Source organism: Struthio camelus, chromosome 14 (assembly GCF_040807025.1).
Source record: "Struthio camelus isolate bStrCam1 chromosome 14, bStrCam1.hap1, whole genome shotgun sequence".
NCBI lineage: Eukaryota > Metazoa > Chordata > Aves > Struthioniformes > Struthionidae > Struthio > Struthio camelus.
Genome location: NC_090955.1, coordinates 24,455,001 through 24,468,093, shown reverse-complemented (window position 1 = coordinate 24,468,093; position 13,093 = coordinate 24,455,001).

The following is a 13,093-nucleotide window of genomic DNA, read 5'->3' as shown; positions in this document are numbered from 1 at the left end:
GCGGCTGCCTTCCCCCTCCCTCCCGCCTCCCCGCCAGGGCCTGCCTGGAGGAGAGAACGCTCCCCGCGTTTCAGGCGGCCGAGTCGCACACTCTCCCCTGGCAGGGCAGTCCCCAAAGTCACCTGCTAGGGTATGGCCGGGGTGAGAGCTGCCCGGAACAGGGGCTGCCCACCTCTCCTTGCTCCCGCGGGCCTCTTGCCGGCCCCTCGCAAGCTGCCCTGCTGCCCCTTGCCTTTTCACACCCCACCAAGGAAAGGCTCACACCAACTCGGAAAGGTCGTTTATTTCCGTGGAGAAAAGCCTTTTCTGCAGTAACTGCCCAACGTGCCGTCCTGCTGCTCTCTGTTCTGGAGGCGGCGCATCACCAAAGCGCTGAGGGGTTCAGGAGGAAGATGTTGCGCCACTCGAGACGTGCCTGGGAATCTTATGGTGCACCCCCCACCCTCACCCTGCTGGATGTGAGAGCCCAGGCCAGGCTCCAAGGCTGCTTCTGTCCCCCGAGGCAGGGCTGGAAAAGACCCTCTTTCCCCAGGGCCATGGCAGGAAGGGCAGGGCATTGTGGAAAGGGGGGAAGCCGTCTGGCTTGGGAGGTATTTACCGGCGCATCGCCTCCTCCTTCTTCAGCCTCTCTCGGTTTTGTTCCACCCTTTCCTTCCACCTGTCCCGAAGTACTTTGTACGATGCCAAAAGCTGCAAGTTCTGCTCTGCTTGCGGGGACACTTGCCTGCAATAGGAGTGACAAAGTCCCTCTCCCGCTCTCCTGGGACCCTTCCGGCCCCAGCCCCTGCAAACCCATGGTGGAAGGACAGAAACCAGGCGCTGTGGTAGGTTGTGCCCCAGAGCTGAGGCGTTTGGGCTCCTGGCACCTCTGGGGCTGGGTGGGGGGTGGGCGGTCACAGCCCCTCCACTGGCCCTGGCCCTGGCTCTGAGCTTGTGCACCCACACACGCTTACTTTTGGGGGGGGCTCCCCAGCATGTCAGTGTCTGCGTAACGGCGCTGCTCGAGGTGGACTTGCTTCTCTGGCAGCATGATCTGTTTTGCAAGGCAAAGAAGAGGAAAGCGTTTCAGGGTGGAGGGCTGCATGGGGCAGACAGCACTGGCCCAGCTGCAGGGGAGGCACCTAGTCCTTGTTAGCCAGACTCGGGCTACACAAGGAGCTGCTACAGCGGGCTACCATAGCTGGGCCCCGGAGCTCTGCCCCCGGCACGTCTGGGTGCCAGTGGCTCAAGCCAGCTGCCCCTGAGAGCTGGTTTGCAGCTCGAGGGCAGGCGCCGCAGGCAGAGCTTGCCTAGTGGGGAGGCAACCCAGCCAGCTGCCCTGGCTCCGGCACCTGGCCCCGCTTCTGGCTCCGGGTCCTGGCTGCAGCCGTCTCCCTCCCAGGAAGGGGTGGGCCAGCTTGGGCGCTGCTCCTCGGAGGCAGGCAGCAGTCTGGCTGGGCCCTGGCTGCCTGCAAGGCTCCGTCGCCCCGGAGGTGGGAAATGCCCTTTTGCGGAGGGCTGTCAGAGGCAGCCTGTACCTGGGCCTGACGCCGGGCGTGTTTCTCCTGTGCAGCCCGCTGCTCCTCCCACAGTGCTTGGTCCTGCCTTTGCTTCTCTCGCAAGAGGGAGACGTGGGCAGCTCTTCCTAAGCCCTGCATGGGAGGGCAGGCTGTTTCCTGGCGGGGGGCCACGGAAAGGCAACAGTATTAGTCTGGTCTGTTTGGGTGGGGATTCTGGGCAGGGTGGGTACTGGCTTTTCCTTTTCTCCCGCTCTTCTGCCCCTTGTCTGGAGCCTCACCACCACCACCCGTTTGCCCCTTTTTCAGCAGAAGGCAGGCTGAAAAAGCCCTTGTAAAAGTCGTGCCTAGCTACGCCCCAAAGTAGCAGCCAGAGAGGCCACTGGTGGCTCCAGGGACCACGCACTGAGGGCCCTTTGCGGAGTGAGTCTCATAGGACTGAGCTTTCCTAGCGGTCAGTGAGATGCAAGGACTACCCAGAGCCCGATCACGCACCTGTGCTGCACCCCTGGCAGTGGCGCCGGCACGGCCAGGCCGAGGTCCGGTGGGAGGATGCGGGAGGTATTTAAGGCCAACCTCCTTCCCCAGGGAGGTGCCCAGCATGGGGGCTGTCGGGTTCAGAATGATCCTGAGAAGACACCACAGGATGCGTTAGGACAAGGGCAGGAGGCGTTTGCTAATAAAGATTTGCGTTCAGCTCCCCAAAAGATCGGAGGGAGCTGGAGGGAAACGAAGCCAACGGGACGCTCTCCCGCAAACCTGCACATGCTTGCCGTGCGGCAAGAGGGCGTCTTTGCTGGGACATGTGTCAGGAGCGTTTTTGAGTGCCTCAGGCCAGGCTGGCGTGGCCAAAGGGGATGTCTGCCCTGCGCAGGTACCAGGGTCCCCCTCAGCCCTTCCCCCAAGGGTCTCACCTGGCAGGAGGCTTCCTCTCCGCGCCTTGCCCCCTCGTGCCTGCCCCCCACTTTGGCAGCACGGGCAGAGAAAGCTCCTCCCGGTGCTGCAGCAGCTTGCCAGGACGCTGCTCTGTAAGTAGGACACAAGGAAGCTCTTGAGAGCAGCCTCTTGGGGCGTGCGTCTTAAGCTGGCTGCTGTCACCCAGCGTGGCACAGGGAGCCAGGCGGGTCAGGAGGGAGCGTTTCCCTTACCTTTGCTGCTCCTGACACCCCCGAGCTCTTCTTCCGGCTCCTTCTGCTGTGTGGAGCCGGCGTGGGCAGCCTTGGCCTCCGGGCCGCTTTCCACACTGAGCTGAAACCTGGAAAGCAAAAGACAAGCCAGCTTTGAAGAGAGGCCACCGTCTGCCCTTTGCAGCTCGCAGCCACTCATCCTCCTCACTGCCGTTTGAGACCCTCTCGCGTCCCACCTCCTTTGTGTCCATGCACAGCTCTTTGGGGGCTTTTTTTTGGGGCACTCTCCCCCAAAAGACAGAAGGCACAGCCTCGATGCCTCTCTGTGTCTAGTCCCTTCTCTTCGATGGGAAGGACGGCAGGCTGGCCGTGAGAAACATGGTCACGATTCCTGGTCGCTCCAGGCAAAGACACGCGTAGCCCAAGCTGAGCCTTGGTGAAGCAGGAACCGATCACCGTGCGAGTTAGTCCCAACTCGAAGCTGAGTGTCGCGCCCTGGCGGCACCCAGTCCCGAGCAGCAGCTGGGAAGCCGCCTGCTCCATTGGCCAAGGGCTGCAAAGGAAACACGCTCACCTCGGGAACACGTGGATGGGGCTCAGCCGGGTCCCCAGAGCAGCTCGTCTGCCAGAGATGCACAGATCTGGCGAATGCCACCTCTGCAATGTAACACAGACCCATTGGGAGGCTTCCAAGGCAGTTCTCTCCTTGCTCCCAAAGGCAGCACACCATTCTCCTGCTACAGGAGCAAGCTGCCTCTCCAAACCCCTCCTCTAAGCTCTCCACCGAGATCATTAGCCCCTCATTCTGGTGCGGAGAAGCTGCCCACCAAAGACCAGAGACCGCCTAATAAAGCTGCCAGGCTTTGTGTAGGGGCAAGAAACTCAGGAGACGCTCTCTTTGCTAATGGAGAAGGCCGTGGGGGCAAGGCCTGCGGAAGGCGTTCCGAAGGTTGGCCTACCACCTCTGGGCTGGCCAACAGACATCCGCTCGCTCGTCCTTCGGCACGATTCCCAGAGACATCAAAGTAGCCTGGGAAACCTGAGCAACGTACACTGCAGCGGGCCGCAGTCAGGCTTGCAGTGCCCTCCAGCCGCTGGGTGCAGTGGGCATAAAACCTCATGTGCACTTTTTCTTCGCGGCAGGTCAGAACACCGATGTCCCTGAAGGCAAAGGCGACGCTCTCTTTGTTCCTCACGTGGGAAGCGAACAAGCGGATGGTCTCTGCCACACAGTTTTCCACCACGCGCCTCGAGAAGGAGGTGGCCAGGGACAAGCGCCAGTAGTTCAGCGGCTTGATCTTCATGTTGCCTACTCAGAAGAGGAACAACGTCACTGCCGCCGCAGGCCAACTTTCCATCGTTGGGCCATCAAGAAACGTGAGTGGCGTGGAGCCGGGTGTTTAGGGCAGTTCAAAGAGAGAGAGAGCCCGACCGTGTGCCAGATTCTGTCGTAGAAAATACTACAGAAAAGGTCCTTTTCAGAAAGAGCTCTCTCGGGGGGGGGGGGGGGGGGGGGGAGGGCGGTGTGTTTGGGGGGAGGTGAAGCTGGGCATCCCTACTTCTCCTTGCCCCTTCCACAGAGCAGGGAGCAGCCACCCACCCCGTACGTGACGTGGCAAGGGGGAGCAGAGGGTGGCCGCTGCCATCTCACCAGGGAGAGTCCCTTTGGGGCGCTGGAGGCCCTGCAGCCAGACCATGTCCATGCCCAGCTGGAAAACAGGCCTTCGAACCATCAGCAGGTCCTCTTTGCCGAGGCGAGGTGGCTCTCGGACCGTGCAGAAGGTCCCGAGCCCCGCTACCAGGACACCCTGCACGCAGCAAAGACAAAAAGGCCCACCAGTAAGCGTTCTGGCGATGGAAAAACGTCATGTTTGTCCGGGAGCGGGGGAACGCTGCTCTGTGCCCTGCCCGCTCCTGACGTACAAATGGGGCACTTTGGAAGGCTTTTGAGAAGAGCCACATTGCCCAGATTGCGCCCTCCCCCTCCCTGAAGCGTTCGCTAACGTCCCTCAGCTAGAGAAGATCCCAGGCGTTTCCAAGAACCCTGGCACAGACCCCCGTCTCCCTGCTTGGTCTTTCCTCTGCGGCCACAGGGCAGAGAGAAGCCCTGGCTTTCTCACGCTAGAGGTGCGCGTGGTTTCTCGCCCGGCTGGCCAGAAAGCTGCTCGGCAGCACAGGGGCCGGTTGTGGTGTTTTGCCGTGGCGCTGGGGGAAGGGATGCTCCCGGGCACCCAGGGCTCTCCGGACAGCTGAAACCCTGCAGGGCGAGGGCGACCAGGACACCAGCCCACCTTGTCCTGCATCAGCTGTTCCAGGATGTAAGCGGACACAGCGTCCCAAATTGCAACGATCTCTGGAAAGCAAGGGAAGGACATGTCAGGCCCCAGGTCAAGCAGCTCGCAACCTCTCCCCAAGCAAGCTCCTAACCCCGGCGGTGACAGATGCAGGCGGTCACAAAGCCTCCCAAAAGCCATTGCCCTGGCTGCAGAGCTGGCCTTTGTCCCGATTGCAGACCGCCGGCCTTACTCCGAGCCCGCTGTGGGGCCTTTTCTGGCAGGCACTCGGGAACCCCACAGGAGCTGCAGGACACCCCAGCCCAGCCCTCTGGCACCCGGGACCCCTTTCTTCCCGGGCCAGGCTCTCTGTGGCAGCCCCCAGCCCTGTGCCGCCACCCCCACAGCCCAGGGGCCACAGCGACTTGGACAGACAACAGTCTCCGCGGCACCTCGGGAAGCAGCTCCCCAAGCCCTTACCCTCCGTGCAGAGCTGCAGGAGCGTTGGGAACAAGAACCTCTGCTCCGGGCTGATGGTCTCTGTCCAGCAGCCCTCCATCTCCCTTGTCCCCCTTGCCCTCAGCTCGCCTCTCCAGCCAGGGGAAAAGGACGCTCTTGGCGTCTCCTCGCCCCACACTCCTGCCCAAGGTGCCCCTGCTCCTCTGCCCGACAGAGAGGGGCCCCCAGCGGGGCCCTGCTGCCTCCCGTCCCCTCTGCTTGCTGCAGAGCACCTCCAAAGAGCAGCGATGGGGAGCACAGTGAGCAGCACCAGGCCTGCACCCGGGCCTCGGCAGGGAAGTGTGGACAGACGCCACCACGGGACTGGGGAGACCTCTCTGTGATGCAGCGCGTCCCACTGTGACCTCAGCCTGTGTCATCTCTGGGGGCTCATTAGCTCACTGGCACAGAGATGCCACAGCCAGGGAAGGAGCAGAGAGATTTGCCCTCTTTCCCCGGGAAGCACATCCCTTGCCTCCACTTCTCTTCCAAAACTGCAAGCGGGACCCCCGTTCAGCTCGCCTCGGGGCCATCAGTGCCTGCCCCAGCAGCGGCGTAGCAGTGGCGCTCCCCAGCTCCGCCAAGGCTGTGCCCCTCCCGGGCCACGGGCCCTGCCGAGCCGGAGCCCGACCTGCGCGCTGACTGTGCGGCCTAGCCTTGGCCTGGCCCCCCTCACCATGGAGGTGCCTGAACGGCCTGGGCTCAGGGCTGCCCCCTGCCAAGCCCCGACCTGCCCTTCTCCCTGGCTGGCGGCGAGTGGGACGGGCCCTGGAGGGCGAGGCCCCTGCCCTGGCAGCCCGCGCATCTCCCCGGGCTCCCCAGCCCCCCAGGCCACTCCCATGCTGAACAGCTCAACGCTCCCAGCATCCAAAGGGACGCCGGATACCTATGCTATCCCCCTTTTCCTTCTCACGGCACCTCCCTTAGAGAGCATTTTCATCCATAGCGTACGGAGCCCCAGTGCCTCTCTTACAAGGCTCTCTAACACATACTTGCCCGCGTGCATCCTCCCGCCTGGCCTTGGATCGGCCGTGCCGGTGCCATTCCCAGGGCCATGACTGGGAGGCAGGTAGTCCTTGCCTCTCGGCGACTAGCAGAAAAGCCTGGCCCTACGAGACACAGCCCACGAGCTCAAAGTTGGTCTTAGCAACTGTGCAAAGAGTCAACATGCAGTTCTGGACACCTCGCCTTCAAGGCTGCCCACTGGAGGCCGGAAAGCAGCAGTGCAGGGCGTGGGCACTTGCTGAGAAGCTCGGTGGCCAAAAAGGGGAGGAGGAGGTGTCAAGAACTGGAGAGGCAGGGAAGCTGGAGGGGTGGAGCCAGGGTTCCTGACTCTGGCCGGAGCACCTCGGCCAGGAGAGAAATGCTGCCTTGCGGTGACTGCGAACAACCCACGGACCAGCTGAGGTTTGGAGACGAGAAGTGTCTCTCCCCAGGTTTGCCCAGCAGGAAAGCTGGCCAAATCCATGCGAAAGGGGGCCATGTGCCCAGCTTTGCCCTCTTGGCATGGCCCATGGCGTGGCTGGGGCCAGGTTCCTGTCTAAACACCTTGGCAATGTGTGTTAAGGGCACACGTGCTCTTCTCGCGCATATCATCATATCATTCCAAAGAGCCCGAGCCGATGCCTAAAGGAGGAAGGCCCCAAGCCGCGTCCTAGTTGCCCGCATAAGGCAGTCTACTTCTGCAAAAGGGGCTACCCAGAGGAGGTGCAGGCCTGGGCCGTGCTGTAGGTATCCCTTCTTCCTCCGGGCCTTGGGTGCGCTACTGTGCCTCACTGGCCCTGAGCAGCCGCTGCTGGGGCCTCTGCCTAGCCCTGCCCAGGCCTCAGGAGCTCATTGGAGCTTAGCTCGGGGCATCAGTCGCCGCCTAGCAAAGCCATAGCGTTGCTGGTCTCCAGCTGCACCACAGCCATGCCCCTAGCAGGCCACAGGCCCTGATGATCAGTGCGGGCTGCAGCATTGGTTGGCTGCCTCTGTGTCCTGTGCTCTGGCAGCTGTGCTTTAGGCCTGGCTCTTGCTCTGCTCAGGGGCAAACCACAGGGCTGCTTCACAGCTGCCAGAGCTTGCCAGAGCTTGCCAGAGCTTGCCAGGAAAAGCACCTTTTGAGGCGGTGCTAGGGAGAGGCCTCTGTAAGAGGCAGGCCCGGAGCGCAGCCAGCAGAGACAAAAGGTTGTGCCGCAGTCTCTAGGCTCTGCTTAGATCTCCCTAGGACCTTTGTGGAGCCTGGGGGGGATCCCTGGGATCCCTCTGAGGATGTTGAGGGGGCCTGCTACTGGTGGGCAAGGGAGAGCCCAGGTAAGCACACCACAGGAGGCCTTCCTTTCACCCGGGAATCTCTGGCAACCTCTACCGGCTGAGCAGGAGCTTAGTGGGGTGCCTGTGATCAGAAGAAAAGGCAGGTCTGGAGGCCAGGTAGCAGAGGAAGGAAACGGATGCTGCAGCCCGGATTGATCCTCGGGGCCCGTGGCCTGAGAGGGCTATGGCTGTGGTGGAGCCGGAGACGGGCAGTGCTAGAGCATTGCTGGGCTAGCGCTGATGGCCCTGCGCTAAGATCAGCTGGGCTCCTGGGGCATGGGTAGGGCGAGACGTGAGAGGAGGCTGCTCAGGGGCAACATGCCTACATGCAGAGTCAAACGAGAGAGGTGAAGCCGGTGAGAGGGCTTGGGCCCCCCAAACGGCTCACAGCTGAGCTATACAGCTAGGGCCCTGCGCTGCAACTTGAACGCCTCCCCCAAGCCTGCACAAAGAGCACTGGTCTCATTGCTCGCTTTTCCCAAACTGAGCCCATGCCTGCTAGCACAGTCTTAGCGCAAAGGTGATTTTGGCCAAACCACTCACTTGCCATTGCCATCAACAAGCGTTTGCAGCCAACGCCCCTTCCACCCAACAGGGCCCTGGCATGCCTAGCCGACCACACAATGAACGCACCCCTCTCTTCCCAACCTGACGCCGTGCCTGCTGCTGGCGCTTTCGCACAACAAGAGGCATTTGGGCCTAACTACTCGCTTGCCGCAGCGATGAACAGGCGTTGGCAGCCCAGCTCTCTCGGGCCCCTCAGCCGGCCCTGCACTCCCTAGAGCTGCCCCACCATGCCTGCACCTCTGCGCTGCTGCTCTCCTCCCAAGTTGACGCCATGCCGACAGGGTGACTCACCCAAGCACTGCGATCCTGGCCGGTCTACTGCCTTGCCACCACCACCCAGAAGCGCTTGTGTGCGGTCTGTGTGCGGTCGCAGGACCATGATCTCCTTGCAGTTCCAGAGACACGGTGGGATAGTTCACGTGACTGGAATGCTGTCATGGATGGCTACGTGTGGCATTTTTAGGAAAGACAGGCCAGGAAGGCGAGGTGCTGGAGTTGCTCTTTATGTGAGGGAGCAACTAGAGTGTGTGGAGTCCATGCCAGGCATTAGCTGAAGTTAATAGTTGAGTCAACTGACCTCAGCACAGGCTATGATGATTATCCAGCTGCTGTGAGACAGTTGCTCGTACAGCACAGTGACCACAGGGTCATTTGGAAACAGTCCTTTGCTGCTTCTGGCTAGCTGACTTCACTGACAGGGCTACAAAAACTGTTCTGGGATGCAACCAGATTTTTTTTTTTCTCCTTTGCTTATCCCAAAAAAAGTCATAATCTGGAAGGCAAAAAATGGCACACTGAGTTGCTGGATATTCTTTGGCTGGTAATTTAAATACATTTGGGGCCTAAAGCCTCTTGTCCTAGAATATTTCAATGTAGGTGGTGGCTCTACTCTGGCCCCTGTGGCAGAGGAGGGCAGAAAAGCCTGTGGAGATGAAGTTGGGTTAGACCTTCATTTTAATGTGGAGGAGAGGAGCTGCAGAAGGGGTCCCTTGCAATAAAATACTGACTGCATATAGGAGGAATGGGTGTGAGAAATGGTTTTACATTACCTCTTCCAGGCCTTTCTCCCCCACTTCACTGCTGATGACTCTGCTCTCCCCCCCATTTCTCCTAGCAAAGCTGTGAAGACAATACGTGTTTTGGCTGCCCTAGCTCACAACCCAGTTTAGTTGGTTCATTTTCTTAAGGAATTCCTGAGTCCTCCACAAAAGATCCAACAATACAATTCCTTGTGATGCTTCTGCAGGCAAAACTGCTGTGGGAAGTGGCTATATCAAGAAGAGAGAAGAAAACTGGAGAAGGCAATGAAGGCTTGGGCTCCCTTGCATTTTGAGGGGAATGCTTGCTCTCCCCTGCCAGTGGCTCTGCCTTCCCCAGGCACTTCTGGCCCTACTGCGTGGCCAAAAGGATGGAGATGGGAAGGGATCAAAGGGGGTCAGGTGGACAAGGAATAGGAGAGGCAATGGTTTTGACAAGGTTTTTTTGATGGTTGCTTCTGGAAGGCTGGTCAGGCCGCTAGGTGTGACGGAAGTGCTCCAGCATCACTGAGTTGTATTTGCTGCAGAAAGGATTTCTGGCCAGACGAAGAAGAGTGTGTTTTGGGGAGGTGTGGAAGGGAGCCTGTGCTCAGTCCCTTGGTTTCAAAGTGATGGGGACTGGTGCCCAGGAAGGCTGTTGTGGTTGCTGTCCCAGGGAAGAGGGAGTGCCAGATCTGACACCCCCTGAATCAGGCTGCAGGGTAGAGCAGGAATCGCGAGCAGGACATTTGATTTGAAGGTGCTGTGGTGGGAGCCCAGCAATCCTCACCCACAAGTAGCCCTTGAGCCAAGTAGCGCCACCACCCCCTCCACCCCCAATCACCCACACTTGCTGCAGGATTAGTTGGCTCAGCTAAGCCAGCAGCTGGTGCAGTCCCCTGCTCCTCACTTCTGTAGCAGCCATAGCCCCTTCCTGGGATCCCTTGTCCCCTCTTTTCCCCTCCTTCCCCCCCCCCCTTCTCCGCAGCCAGTTCAAAGGCCAGGCATGTGTCACCCCCAGGGCAGAGTGAGGAACAGGAAGGACAGCTTCCTGGTAGTGAAGCAGAGGAGGAGAAACTAGTGCTGCTGTGCTCAGAGTTCTCTCAGCAACAGCTGGGTTAAGGGCCTTTCTGCAGGGCTTACATGTTTCCTTCCTCTTATCAATACACTGAAAGTATTAATTGTTTAAACTTCCCTCTGGAGAATCCCAAGCCTTGGGGGCCATCCCAGGCATGCAGCAGTCTGTCACTGCTTACACACAAGGCCTGTGGTGGGCACACTATTGTTGCGCTCTGGTTGCTGTGTAGCTGCACTGCTTCCTCGCAGCTCATCTCCCTTCCCTGGGCAGGCCAGGCAGCTGGCCCTCACAGCATTATACAGCGTTGTTCACCTCTGCTCGTTTTTCCTGCTCTCTGGTGCTGAATACATCAGTAGCAAGGCTGGGGATGGGGTTGGTTTTCACACTTTGTTTTTGCGGTTTCTAAGGGGTGTTAGAAGGCCTTGGCTCTGCTGCTAAAAAGAAATCCTAACAGAGCCAGGTCTCAGGCTTAGGAAGCACAAAGCCTGGTGAGACAGGAATAAAAGGTAATGAGGGAAGGAGGAGATAATGGGATAATGGGAAAATGAGAGACAGACCAGAACTCACCTTTTCCAGTGGGGCTGTTAACCATAGCCAGGCTCAGAGGTGCTTTGGGAATGGTGCGCCATGGCATGAGAGCCCTCATACCATCCCCAACTTGGAAAGTTAAGTGAGGTTACTGCAAAAGCCGAAGGCCTGGGTTAAAAGTCATCCCATGTGCCTCACCAAGAGTGCATGAGACCACTGCTGTGCTCAAGTGTAGGGAGCTAGAGGAGAACATCTATTCCATTAGGGCCAGAGGAGATACTGTGGGACCACACATGGTATCTTTAAAGGTTCTTCCTTTTATTGTTCCCGCAAAGCAAGCCCCTGCAAGGAACAGGCTGGTGACTTGGTCTGTGAACAGGCACCAACTGTCTTTACTTTGCAGTCTAAAGTGGATTTTAGCCCCTAGGAAGGCACCACTGCCATTTGCTACCTGGTCCGCTGCTGTGAGGAAGATGACAGACAGTGTTACTGCAAGCGCCTACATTCCCGTGACATCCCTTGACCCCAGAGGTGATGTCTAGCCACATTCTGGGTCCGTTCTGCCTTCACGCTGAGGGAGCTGGCTCCGGCCCATGCCAAGGAGCGGCTGCCTTCCCCCTCCCTCCCGCCTCCCCGCCAGGGCCTGCCTGGAGGAGAGAACGCTCCCCGCGTTTCAGGCGGCCGAGTCGCACACTCTCCCCTGGCAGGGCAGTCCCCAAAGTCACCTGCTAGGGTATGGCCGGGGTGAGAGCTGCCCGGAACAGGGGCTGCCCACCTCTCCTTGCTCCCGCGGGCCTCTTGCCGGCCCCTCGCAAGCTGCCCTGCTGCCCCTTGCCTTTTCACACCCCACCAAGGAAAGGCTCACACCAACTCGGAAAGGTCGTTTATTTCCGTGGAGAAAAGCCTTTTCTGCAGTAACTGCCCAACGTGCCGTCCTGCTGCTCTCTGTTCTGGAGGCGGCGCATCACCAAAGCGCTGAGGGGTTCAGGAGGAAGATGTTGCGCCACTCGAGACGTGCCTGGGAATCTTATGGTGCACCCCCCACCCTCACCCTGCTGGATGTGAGAGCCCAGGCCAGGCTCCAAGGCTGCTTCTGTCCCCCGAGGCAGGGCTGGAAAAGACCCTCTTTCCCCAGGGCCATGGCAGGAAGGGCAGGGCATTGTGGAAAGGGGGGAAGCCGTCTGGCTTGGGAGGTATTTACCAGCGCATCGCCTCCTCCTTCTTCAGCCTCTCTCGGTTTTGTTCCACCCTTTCCTTCCACCTGTCCCGAAGTACTTTGTACGATGCCAAAAGCTGCAAGTTCTGCTCTGCTTGCGGGGACACTTGCCTGCAATAGGAGTGACAAAGTCCCTCTCCCGCTCTCCTGGGACCCTTCCGGCCCCAGCCCCTGCAAACCCATGGTGGAAGGACAGAAACCAGGCGCTGTGGTAGGTTGTGCCCCAGAGCTGAGGCGTTTGGGCTCCTGGCACCTCTGGGGCTGGGTGGGGGTGGGCGGTCACAGCCCCTCCACTGGCCCTGGCCCTGGCTCTGAGCTTGTGCACCCACACACGCTTACTTTTGGGGGGGGCTCCCCAGCATGTCAGTGTCTGCGTAACGGCGCTGCTCGAGGTGGACTTGCTTCTCTGGCAGCATGATCTGTTTTGCAAGGCAAAGAAGAGGAAAGCGTTTCAGGGTGGAGGGCTGCATGGGGCAGACAGCACTGGCCCAGCTGCAGGGGAGGCACCTAGTCCTTGTTAGCCAGACTCGGGCTACACAAGGAGCTGCTACAGCGGGCTACCATAGCTGGGCCCCGGAGCTCTGCCCCCGGCACGTCTGGGTGCCAGTGGCTCAAGCCAGCTGCCCCTGAGAGCTGGTTTGCAGCTCGAGGGCAGGCGCCGCAGGCAGAGCTTGCCTAGTGGGGAGGCAACCCAGCCAGCTGCCCTGGCTCCGGCACCTGGCCCCGCTTCTGGCTCCGGGTCCTGGCTGCAGCCGTCTCCCTCCCAGGAAGGGGTGGGCCAGCTTGGGCGCTGCTCCTCGGAGGCAGGCAGCAGTCTGGCTGGGCCCTGGCTGCCTGCAAGGCTCCGTCGCCCCGGAGGTGGGAAATGCCCTTTTGCGGAGGGCTGTCAGAGGCAGCCTGTACCTGGGCCTGACGCCGGGCGTGTTTCTCCTGTGCAGCCCGCTGCTCCTCCCACAGTGCTTGGTCCTGCCTTTGCTTCTCTCGCAAGAGGGAGACGTG